The sequence below is a fragment of the Passer domesticus genome, chromosome 1 (genome assembly GCF_036417665.1).
Source record: "Passer domesticus isolate bPasDom1 chromosome 1, bPasDom1.hap1, whole genome shotgun sequence".
Classification (NCBI taxonomy): Eukaryota; Metazoa; Chordata; class Aves; order Passeriformes; family Passeridae; genus Passer; species Passer domesticus.
Window position 1 is genome coordinate 93,827,548 of NC_087474.1, and position 12,291 is coordinate 93,839,838.

The 12,291-nt window shown below is 37.0% G+C and overlaps 1 long non-coding RNA gene across 1 annotated transcript; it reads left to right on the top strand.

Moving 5' to 3' along the window:
• The first annotated feature begins 2,842 nt into the window (after nucleotides 1-2,842).
• Nucleotides 2,843-9,352, top strand: LOC135306146 (uncharacterized). The gene is made up of 3 exons (XR_010366989.1): nucleotides 2,843-2,896; nucleotides 6,729-6,893; nucleotides 9,233-9,352. It is a non-coding gene; the product is annotated as an uncharacterized LOC135306146 (long non-coding RNA).
• The last annotated feature ends 2,939 nt before the right edge of the window (nucleotides 9,353-12,291 follow it).

Here is a 12,291-nt window from a genome sequence, read left to right on the forward strand (position 1 = left end):
ATTTTTCAGCTCTCAAAGCAGACTATTGTATGCTGCAGGTAATTGAAAGTAAAATAATAAGATTCAGAGAAGGCCTGATATTTCTATTTTATGTCTGAACACTTAAGGGCTTCCAACACCCATAACATTGTGTCTACAGTATGTAATCAACCACAGGCATTCTCACTTGGTCATCCAGATATTCTAAAAATCATTCATCACATTCTGAATAATTTATGGTTTCAGAGCAGAATTCCAATTAGACTTAGCTGCTGAAGTTCATAGACCAGGATATTTATTTCGACTGTATAAAAAGTCCAGTTTACATGAATATGCTAAGCTGAAATTACAGGGAAAAATGTCAGTTTGGATGTCTCTGCTCTAGGGGTATAACACAGCACAGATCAGAGGAAAACAACTGAAAGCCGTCAAAGTTCTTAAACCAAAACAGATATTAAAACAACCAGCTGGAAACTGGGCAATTTCAGATTAGTTTCCAAATAATGGAAAGAATCAGTTACCTTAAGTAATCAGAAGGCACTACACAGTCTAGATGAATTGCAATTACATTAAGAAAATCCCCTGGAAAAGAAATACTAACACATATTTCCCCTCATTATTCCAACCTTATGTTCACACTTATATTGAAGTAATTGAATGGTGGTCCAAAACAGTTACTTGAAATTCAAAGTGAGTGGCAAAATAGCGGTTGTTTCATTGACTAAAGATTTTTTAATTTGAAATAACTTTGATTAGCAATTTTTTGTAAAATTTGTAAAATTCTTTTCCTATCATGTCAGATTATCAAGCCAACAACCAAGCACCAGCAGTGACTTGCTCACTCCCCCCACCAGTAGGATTAGGGAGAGAATTGGAAAACTCATGGATTGAGATAAATTCAGTTTAACAGGGCAAGCAAAAGCTGCACAGACAAGCAAAGAGAATCAAGGAATTAATTCACTGCATCCTATGGACAGGCAATTGTGTCAGAAAGAAGAACAGACAGGATACCAAGCATAGACATTGTGTATGTCAGTGCTAACCACAGCACTCCTATCTAAACTTTTTCAAACTCAAAACAGTGTAATGCTTTCTTTATCTGTTGCTTGACAAAGAACTTAGTCTCACTGTCAATGCACATCTTGCTCTCCAGAGAGGTAAAATGGTTTCTTACAGCCATTTCTCCATGTTTTGCTGCTGCTTTTGGGAAAGAAGATTAAATATACAATGCTTAAAGTAATGAAAAAACTAACAACTTTTCTCTTTACTGTCTGCCAGACCCTGAATCACTCCTTGTATAGCAGGGATGGTTTCAATCAGAGTGCAACATTCTTAGCTAAACCTTGTTCCTGAAAATATGTTTTCTCATTTTTCCATGAAGTTACACTTATACCCTTCCTCATGGCTATGATAGGTATAAAGAACACCACTCTCCTTTTTGTAAATTTTACAGAAAACCACTGTTATGAAATTTCTATTGTTTTTGCTTAGAATGCCCTCAAAAAGTATAAAATTTACTTTGAGTATTTTATCTGTAGGCTGTAATATTGCCCTGTAATGTGATTGTCCTTTTCGTTTCATGTGCACAATAATTCAGAACAAAAATATTAGAGCTCTACACAATTCTATGGACTTAAAACTCACTCCATTCTCTAATGTGGACATCTACTTATTTTCTGATATATTCTGACACTGAAACAATAAAAAGTCCCAACCAAATTACATCAATTACACCTTTGTAAGTATCTAATAAATTCTATATACTCAGCTGTGGGATTTTTGGGGATTTTAAAAAAATAAATTAAAATATTGGTTAAATTGTTAATTGCTCTTTAGTTAACCTTATTTTGCAGGATTGATTTCTAATACAGCTCCCTTACTATATATCTTTTATTTAGAAGGTACCTCAAACACATTTATCAAGGTTTATTTCCACAGCTGAAGAAAGAATGGTAATTTAAAGTTGAGCATTGACTTCATGGTATAAGAAGCTATGATAGCAAAAGTATTTTCTTATCTGCTACCTGTAATATTTGACAAAATGCTATAAGATTTATTTTGTTTGCCACTGAATACTCTTGAAAATTTATTTTTTTCAATAAGTGCTTGCAAAGTCAGATCTTGGCAACTATACAGACTGTATTAGAACAGAATTAAAGTGAGTGCTGGAAGTAATCACAACTGAAGCCATCTTCTGACGTTTTAAAACTTTAGTGGATTTTGTTGTTATTGAATTTGTTTGCTTTTAAGATTTTGAGGCATATGTAAACAAAAGACACTGTATAATGCTATAATTTTAATTTTCTTTAGTCTTTCTACCATATCTTGAAATGCCGCTTGACCTTGTAGTTTTGTATGTCAGAGAGAGATGAAGGTAGTAGAATATCTCCTGCTGTTTTTTCCAATCTATTAATAGCTATCTAGTTTTGTCAAAGACCATCTCTATTTAACAAAGCACAGAAATCAATAATATGTATTTTGATGAAAATGTGTTCTCAGAAAAAGAAAAAAAAAAGCCACAGACAAGCTATTATATTATATCACAACTTTTCCTGTTCCTATATTCATTCTGCTGTACCAACAGGCTTCAGCCACAAGAAATGTGACAGCAACATCTCAGGACATCACCTCTTCAACTTGCAGAGGTTTTTTTTTCACATTTTCCTAAACATACTCAGTATTGTAAAATTTAAACATTAGCAGCACTAACTTGGAGAACTACCTTGTTAATTTTTTCGAATCATTCAATGCTAGATTCCTTAAGAACTGACTTTGTAGCTAAATTAAAAAAAAACCTGTAGGCCTGAGATCTGATGGAAAATAAACCAAACAGCATCTTTCCCAACTTTTACTTCCACTGTCAGCTCCAGAACTTGGTCCTGAGCTCCCTGAAGAATGGAGGGAAATCAGAAATCTGGTAAGCACACTGATCAGGGTGCTGGGTAAACACTGCAGAGTTGAAAGGTACTTGGTGGGTGCCATGTGCATGTTGCAGACTCTTGGTTGCAATGCATGTTCATTACCAGCTTGTTGCTGTTAAGTTGCCTATGTGGCCATACCTATGGCATGGAATGCAGGGCATGATGATTGAAGAGATCAGTATCATGGCAAAAAACCATCAAGAGGGAATGTAGCTAGCAATGGACACAGAGGGGCAGATGCACACATTCACACTCCCCCACAACCCCTCCATCACAGTGTTTTGCATCTCAGTGGTCTGGAATCCAAATAACTCTTCCTTTTGCATTTAGATCCGTTTTATTAATTGCCTTGAATACATATCGTATCTGTTCTTTGATATGTACTCAAAATAATTTAGAACTAGAAAATACACTCAATTTAGAGATGTGAAAATATTAAGAGTCTTTCTGTAAGTACTAAATTAGTATTTATTCAAACAAATCTGCTTTCTGAATCCTTTCTCTCTTTGTTACCTATCTAAATCAAAGCCAAGCCTTTTTTTGCCTAGAGATACTAAAATGTTTATTCTTTTCCTTATCCCTGTTTGCTGTAGTTTACCATTGATTTTCATTTGTCATCCACTGTCTGCATTCATAACTCATAATTCATAACCACCTCTGTGAAACTCTCAGGTTTTTATAACATACTATATATTTAATATGAAAGAGATGCTTTTATTCCTACTACTATTTCCAGCAAGGACATTAAGGTTTTATTCTGGGTGTACCAGAATGCATTGCTGACAAGCAGAAAGGCACCAATAAATTATTCAGCTCATTCTAAGTGGATGCCAATAAAAACTTCATACACAACAGCATTTCTTTTGGAATTTAGAATGTGAGGCATTATTCTAGTTTTAAACATTACTTTTTGGTATAATGGATTCATTTGTCCTCCCCTTTTCTGCATAGGTAGAGCTCAGTGCATTTAACCATCATGAAAGATGAGCTAGAAATAATTAAGAAAAAAACCCTAAAAATAAAAATAAAATCATCATCATCCAGTTAATTCTCTAAAAATAAGCAAAGAGGGGTCTTTACTTAATCTCTGCAGAATCCCACGGCACGAAGATATTGAATGGCCCATTAAAATTAGGATACTTCTCTTTTGCATTCTCTCTACTTTCCAAATTAATAACAATTTAGGGTCATGATATTGTGGGCATTAAATCTTGCCTTTGGATCAGTCTCCTTCACTGTGGAACACAAGACATGTCTTTGTTGGTGAGTGGTAAAAATCAAATATTGCATTTCTAAGAATGGAAAAAAGGGAATTAAATTAATTATTCAAGGATATGTTCATAGAATATTGCTATTTTCACAAACAGGAACAGATTATTTTTATTTGGCGGGGTAACAATGAAAAGAAAAATGTATATATGATGAGTCCAATTTATTTTATAAACAGCTGCACTGCATTCATGGTCTGTTTCTTGGGTTTATTATCCCACAACATAACACACTCATGAAGTCATTGGCCTGACCTGGGGCTTTGTGTCAACACTGCCCTTAGTGTCCTTGTATGTGACACACTACCACTGAAGAAACAAAATTTATACTGGGAAATTGAAAATTCAACAGTCCTCAGGTATGAACTTTCTAGGGGTCTGTGCTTATGTTCTGAACAATGTTTTGCATATACCTAGTGATAGGAAAGAAAAATATATGTACATGTTATCAAATTAGGGTTTAACTTCAGAAGCAAAACAAAAATAGATGCTTATAAAGCAGAAATATTTTTTTTTTAATTTTAGTCTTATTATAGCCTCTCTTCATCCTCTGAAAACCCAATCCTGACACTTGTTCAGTAATAAGGTTAAATTTTCAAAAGCTTTCTGAAAGACTGAGTGCAATTTTGAGCTTTGATATGTGCTGAAAGACTCAATTTTTAGTATTCCATAGTCTCAGTGTTTGATTTTCAAGTGTTCAGAAATATATTTTAAAAAATAATTTTAGAATAGTGGACCAGGCATTACATACAGTGCCAAAGACCCAGAAAAGTACTTATATCTCCACTGAGATAACCAAAATCATTGTATTGTAAACACAAGAAAAGACTCTACAAGGCTAGACTCTAATAATACTTCAGACCAAATGTTGCTCCATGAACAAGTATGGTGACAAAAATCGTTTCACATTAGAAACAAAAGTGCTTCCAAAATACTTCCTTGAGTCCTACTTTCATGACTGATGGTCTGGCTTGACTGTCCAAAGCAAATGTTGATGGCTTGCTACATGAACTCAGGCTTTCATTCACATATGTTTCTGCTTGTGTTTCTTTTACTTTTGATATCTAACAGACACACCGAGCCCTATTTTCAAGCTCGGAGAACTGATCTAAGCTCAAAAAATCATGCTAAATTCTGTCATTAACATTTATTGAATATAGCCTTCTACTCACCCCACCAAGCATCCTTCATTTCAAATTTTGGATGTTTTGGTCAGTTTTGATCACTGAAACTGGGGATAAAGGGGGAAAGAAAATTTTCCTGTCTCATAATATATCTTTATAATTTTGGTTTTTTTCCTTAAGTGGATGTCTCTCCATTGCTAAGAGAATCTACAGTATCTATGCTGTTATGAAAGCTGTGGTCTAACTACTTGTTAAGCAGGAAATTCTTAAAAATTAGTAAAACTTTTATTACAGGAGTTCTGATAACAGTTCTCATAAAAACTTCATTGTCTTAAAAGGGAAGATATTTTTTCCTGAGACTCTCTTTCTGGCAATCTTTTAGCTACTCAAAACACAGCACTAACTATAAAGTGTAGGTGGTAATCCATCGGGAACCTTCTCTGTGCCTCCCCAAGTGTACAGCATGTTCTAGCTATGAAAAAACAGCATGTTTTATACTGCATATATATTGAGAGTTGTTTGAAAACAACACCATAAAAGTTTAATGGTCATTGCATTCCATCGATTCTTTCTACATACAACTTTACCATTAAACATTTTTCATATACAGCAACTAACATTTGGAACAACCAGACAGTTTAGCCCAGGGATCAACATATCAGTGTTGTCTCAACTAAGAACAAAAGCCTTGATTTTTCCTTTCTTATTTCTATCCTAACAAGCATAACACTACTTTGCTCTATAAATCACATTTCAGCACTTGTGGCATTAAAGAATACAGGTTTAATTCAGTAAGCTGTCTTCATAAGGAATTACCACAACAGTCAGTTTGCCTCTCTTCATGAGGGTGTGCAGATCATCTTTCATGATTTTCACTGTCACCATCCAGATACTCATGGGTTCAGATCCTGAACTAATATTAAATCTAAAAAGCAGTTGCTGGTGTAGCTGCTAAGGAATTCAGTTTTGCACTTACCACTGATTCTGAGCTGAACTTACATAATTACTGTTAATTCTTCAGCAGTTCATAAATATATTTTCTTTCAAATGTTTGCATAAGGAAATACATAAAAGCACCTGTGACAAAAACAATTAAAAATCAAAAAGTAAATACAGAAAACATAACTGCCTAGTGTACCTTCATAGGCATCTTTTAAAATGCTTGTGAAGTTGATGGAATTTCAAATTATTAAACAAAAAGGAATTGACAAGTCTGTAGGAGTAATTGAATTGGTCCAATTATTAGTGAAACAGGTAGAAGATAAGTCTTCCTCATTCCACTGAATTGACTAAATTAGCAAATGAGCTGAAGAACTGGCAAAGTTGAACAGGTTTCAAAAACCTCTACTGCTTTTAAAGATCAGGATTTAATTGCTTATTTTCAAATAACCTGTGTCTAGATCCAGTAATTACAGAAAACACTCTCAAAATCACAGGGAAAACCAGCCAAGAAGATACTCTGAAGAAAGAAAATGGAAGCATCCTTTGTTTCAAAAAGTGACTTCACAGTACTCCAATGTGAATGAACATCTGAAGTTAAACTGTTAACTGCTCGTATAAGCAGCCTGGGAAAAAATGCAGCTTGGTTCCAAACATGCCAGGTACTGTCTGTTTGTTTGATAATTTTCTGCTCTAACCACTCACATTGGTTTTCATTTCTCTTTGCAAATGAGGGGAACTAATTACAGAGTTAAAATTCCAGCAGCTGAAGTAGGAGCAGCTAAAACAGATCGTGTGTTGCATTTCCTCTCAGAAAAAGCAGCAGAATGCAGGAGAACTTTGCCAGAGAGGGCTCTGCATCTTTGTAAACACAGTGCTGCTGAATTTGGGTAGTGCTGCCTACAAAGGCTAAAACTGAATGCCATCCTCCCTCCAAATTTAGCTGGTTTGTTTGTTAGTTTGTTTGTTTTTAATTTTTTAACTGTTCTAGGAAGCTTTTCAATTTACTCAGTCACAAAACTTAAATGACAGCTGTGCTATGAAACAACTACAATTTGACAGTGTTGTGGGTACAGACACCTGTGCTTTTCATGTAAGTGTATCCAAGGAACAAAACAAAAGTTCTGGGGAGGAAATGGTTTGATATTCCTGAGTCTTGGGTTACACAAAATAGGTTGTTAATTTGCCCAACAGACTGAACAGAATCTGCCTGCTCCTTACCACAGGCTGCAGAAAGGCATGAGCTTGTTTGTTGTAAGAATAGAAACAAAAACTCAAATGTAGTCTTCCATGGCCACTTTCAGACTTACTTGCATGAACTTAACCATGTATCATCTTCCAATATTAGACATGAAAAAAAATTCCACACAAGTAGTTACAAGATAAAAAGTGCATTTTTCCCATTCTATCATAAAGCGCTAGATTAATGTGTCACATGAGCATCACAGGAGACAGGTGAGCTATAGAATAAGCTGTCTGCTATTAAAAACTTGGCAAGGGAGAAACGTATATTGAAAAATAAAGCGAGTGAAATCAGTGTTAAATGCTGCCCATGGAATATGGAGGGATGATGAATTGCACTTCTTTCATTACAGCCCTCCTATGATATTCAGATAGGAAATAAAGTTTCCAACCCTAGTAATTGGAATGTTTGAAAGACACTAAAAGAAGATTCAGGGATTTCATCTTCTCTTCTTCCTGCGTTGCCATGCCCTGAGAAGGGCTCATCCCTAGAGAAGTGCAGATAGTATTGTTGACAACACCATCTTTAAAATAGATTTGTGGTCTAACCTGCTTACAAAATCTGAAAGATTGGTGCACTTTCAAGGTCCTTTCCAGCCACAGGCAGCAGACAAGTACTTGTTCTGCTGCACTCATGCTTACAGAGACTGCCAGCAGCTCTGTCACCAAAAACAGAGGGGAAAACCCTTGTCTGCATTTCTTGAGATAAAAGGTCTGGTCATATCAACAACTCTCACTCATTTTTCATTACTATCTAAATCCTAAATCTAAATTAATTATTTAAAAATATTATTAGCACTGAATTTTTATAATAGAGCTGCATAGTTACAATTAGCAATATTTTTTAGGATTTCACAAACAGAAATCTAATAATTACTGTCATATTTTAAAGCTGGACCGGTTTTAGATGCCACATGTTTAGGAGTTAATTGTCTATTTGTTTCTGTTGCACCAAATCTCATCATAGCCTGACCTCTGAAAGAAGTTTAGAGGAATTTTTTTGCTATTTTATTATTAATTTATTGGGAAAAGAGGCATATAGATGTATTCACTACACAGTGTAACCACTCGCGGTTTTTGCAGACTTGATATGCCCCCACAGAATATGGAAAATTAATAGTTTTTCTTCATTATAGCAACCAAATCAGCCAAAGGTTTGAAGTATATCTAAGTATAATTCCCCTCTATCACTTAAAAGAACACTAAAATAACATCTGTAAAGACAACCAAGAAACTTAAAATTCCAAGAGAAAGAAGCTTTATTTAAAGATTAATGTGAAATAACAAAGAGTTTTCTAAATTGGGAAATCTCAAGTGACTTGTTCTGACAGCCTAGAATGATATGGGGGGTGACTATCTCTGCTCTTGCCCACTGTGTCCTTGCCAGTGGGTCCTTACTTCCTGGCTTGATTTCAGATGAATCAACAACTTCAAGTTTTAGCAAATGCTACCCAGACCTCACTTATCCCCAGAAAGGTTATTTTCCTTCAACCTCTTCTTTTTGTAGTAATTGTTTCCACAGGAGAAGTCCCACATTCCATCCATAGTCACTCACATTTTAAATTTTAATTTTTAATTTTAAAGAACATATCATATAAACAGCAAATTAAGCATAAAATGTCCATTTTTCAGTGTCTGTAAGACAAAAGGCTTGTATATTCCCATATATTGTTACTACTGGCTTCCAGACATTCTAGACTTTTTTTTTTTTTTCCTTTGAAAACCTCACAGAATAACCTGTCTTGTCTTTTTTCTTCAGGACTTCTTGGCCCCTAGAAGGACAGCTGCATAATGAATTCCCAATCCCTCAATTAATCTCTGCTTCAGGCTCAGACTGGTTCATGGTCATAGAATACTAGAATCATTACAATTGGAAAAAACCTCCAAGATCACCCAGCCTGTCTTTCGACCAAATACCACCATGCTTACTAGAGCATATTGTGATGTTTAGTAATGCTCACTATAAAAAAAGAATTACAGCTTCCTAAATACCTAAAGTTCTCATTCCAAAACAAAATTTTGATTGCTGTATCAATCCATTGTATTTTAATACTCATCACACAGATATAAAGCACTTTGCAAGTTCCTTTTTCATGACATTAATTCTGGAAAGTAATTTTTTGGGAAGTAAAAGATAATGAGTTTATCTACAGCAAAAAGAAACTTCCAACTACATTGTTTCTATTTTCAATTATGTATCTATATGTTCAGTATATATTTTCAAAAATAAACTCAACTTACTTGATGACTTAGTGCAAATTCTACTACTAATTTAATGAAAGCATGAACCTGGGAAGTTTGAGTTAATGGTGTTGCACATTTCAGTGGGCTACTTTATTTTCCATACAGTATTTCCATACAGTATTCCATACTGTATTCCATACAGTATTTCCATGTCCATTAATGCTACTTTAGATATGATTCCACAGTGGAAGTCAGTACAGTTGGCAGCAGATCAAGAACTAGGAATTGACTCGAGCTGGGTGATGGTTCCCACCTGACAGAGTGACATCTGTAACACACAGAACACAATACTCTTTTTCAGGTACTGAATAGGAGTTAAAGCACAAGATAAAATTGCAACATATAAAGGACATAAAGCAAAATAGACTATACAAAGGTCTCCACATTTGGTCAGATAGGAGAGTTTCTGAAGTGGTTTCTGAGAGACCTGATGTGAAAAGAAGCAGAAGGACTGCTGGAGGCAACCATGGAACATATTAAAATATAGGAAAAATGAAAAGAAAATTGTAACCAAGATAAGAGTGAACAAAGTCCCTCTAGTGTTTTCATTAGTGATGTAGAGCTTCTGGCATGACTATGTGCTGGTTTTGCATTAATTGATTTGTGGTCAGGAGGGAAAAACATAAGCCATGGAAGTGATTCTCTGTGAGGAGGTGCTGAGAGATTCCTCCATGTCGGACAAAACCAACCAGTGACTAGTTTTGAATATTGACAACCTGCTGAACCACTTGAAAGAGCTGAATCTGCCTCTGTAAGATATACATTGAAGAGCAACCAAAGCCCAGCAATCGCTCTCTTGCTTCCAGCCTTGAAGAGGTAACTGGGCATCAGTTGAACCAGCCCTGCTCTGCCACAGCCCGCACAGCCTGACAGGGCCAGGCCGGGCCCCAGGGGTGGCCAGGCAGGGGAGGGGAGGCCGTGGTGAAATAAATAGGGTAGGAGATCTTTCTCCTTTTTAATGCCTTTATTAAAAAGAATCAGCTCAGGTGGGGAGAAACTGAAGGGTCACGCCCATGCCGCCGGTGCTCCCAGGAGTGGCACGGAGGAGAAGGATGATGCAGCTGTGCCCGCTGGTTTGCAGGCAGAGCTGGGGATTCCGTCCTCATGGGAGAGTAGGAAATTCCCGCTTTTTTGGTCTAACATTCCAGGTCCTCTTTCTAGTTAAGACCTTTTAGGTTAGGGTGAGAAGTAAAAGGACCTTAGAAGATACTGGATTAAGTTCCTCGTCCTTAGACGTCACTTAGGTCTCCTAATTCCATCTTGGTTCGTTGTTTTTAGGGTTTTTTTCCTGAAACTTACAGGTGAAATGCATTCTCTCATCTGCATACTAGCCCTGATGTCACTCCCCTTCCCCTGCTGTCTGAGGGGTCTGGTATCACCCCTGGCAAACATTAGAGGGGACAATGGCTAATCACCAACCATTAACAGGTAGTTGAAGAAGAACTCTTAATAGGTGTCTGCAACATGCAGGTAACCTTCAATTAAACAGCAATTGGTTCAACGTTTTTTTTTAACTTTGCAACCTTAGAAAAAATTGATAACTTTTTTTATTCATAAGAGTGGGGCCCTGGCCAAGGCTGGGCCAAGGGTACTAACATCTTGCTGACACTAAGGCCTGTCCCCCACCGCCAGCCTGGGCCAAGTGGGATCCTGCTGGGCCCCAGGAGCAGCTCCAGGCTGGGTTCACCCCCTCCCCAGTGCAGTCAGGCCAACCCATGGATCAGCTCAATTCTGCCATGGCTGAGTGTCACCAGAAACCGCTGGGCAGGGGACGGGCAGCCATCGGCCCATGGCATGCTGCTGCTGAGTCACAGCCCGGCTGCTGAGATCCCAGCTTCCCCCCCAGTGCAGCCCTGCAGAATCTTCCACCATAAACATCAGGACACAGCCCAGCAGAGACTCACATGACCACCCGCAGGCCTGGAAGAGATATTAACTCTTTCACTGTACAGATGAAACTTGCAAAACATCGATCCTTTCTCATGTGAGAGAAAAGGAGAGAGTGAAGACGTAGAGAAACAACATGAAGATACCAAGGTCAGTAAAGGAGTAAAGTCCCAGATGGGAGGAGAATGATGAGATGCCTCACTCTTAGGCTGGAATTATTTTGGTAAGGCCATGGTGATGGACTGTGATACACTAGATTATCCCTTTAATTCATGAGAAAGCATGGGGGGAACAAATGTTCAAACTCTAGACATGAGCAAAAGCATCTATGCTGAAGCTGAAGTAGCTGTGATTTAAATGAAAAGCTTGAACAGAGAGAGATAAGATTGAAGACCCTTTGCCCGCAGGGAAAGAAGAAGAAAACTTCTGCTCCCGGAGATGAAGATGATCTCAGAGATTGATCAAGAGAAACTTTGTTTCTGAACAGCTCATCCTTAAAACAATACCCCACATGGCCCATAAAAGCAGCTGTGGGAAGGCTGTAAAAGATGGGACTTCACGATTGCAGATTTCATGTAGTGTCTATTTGTGGAAATTAAAAACCATGAGAGAACTGTTTCTTTTGGAGAAGTCTTCATGGCATGGCAAGAAAGACTTCTCTCCCTACAACTGATGAAAGACTGTTCT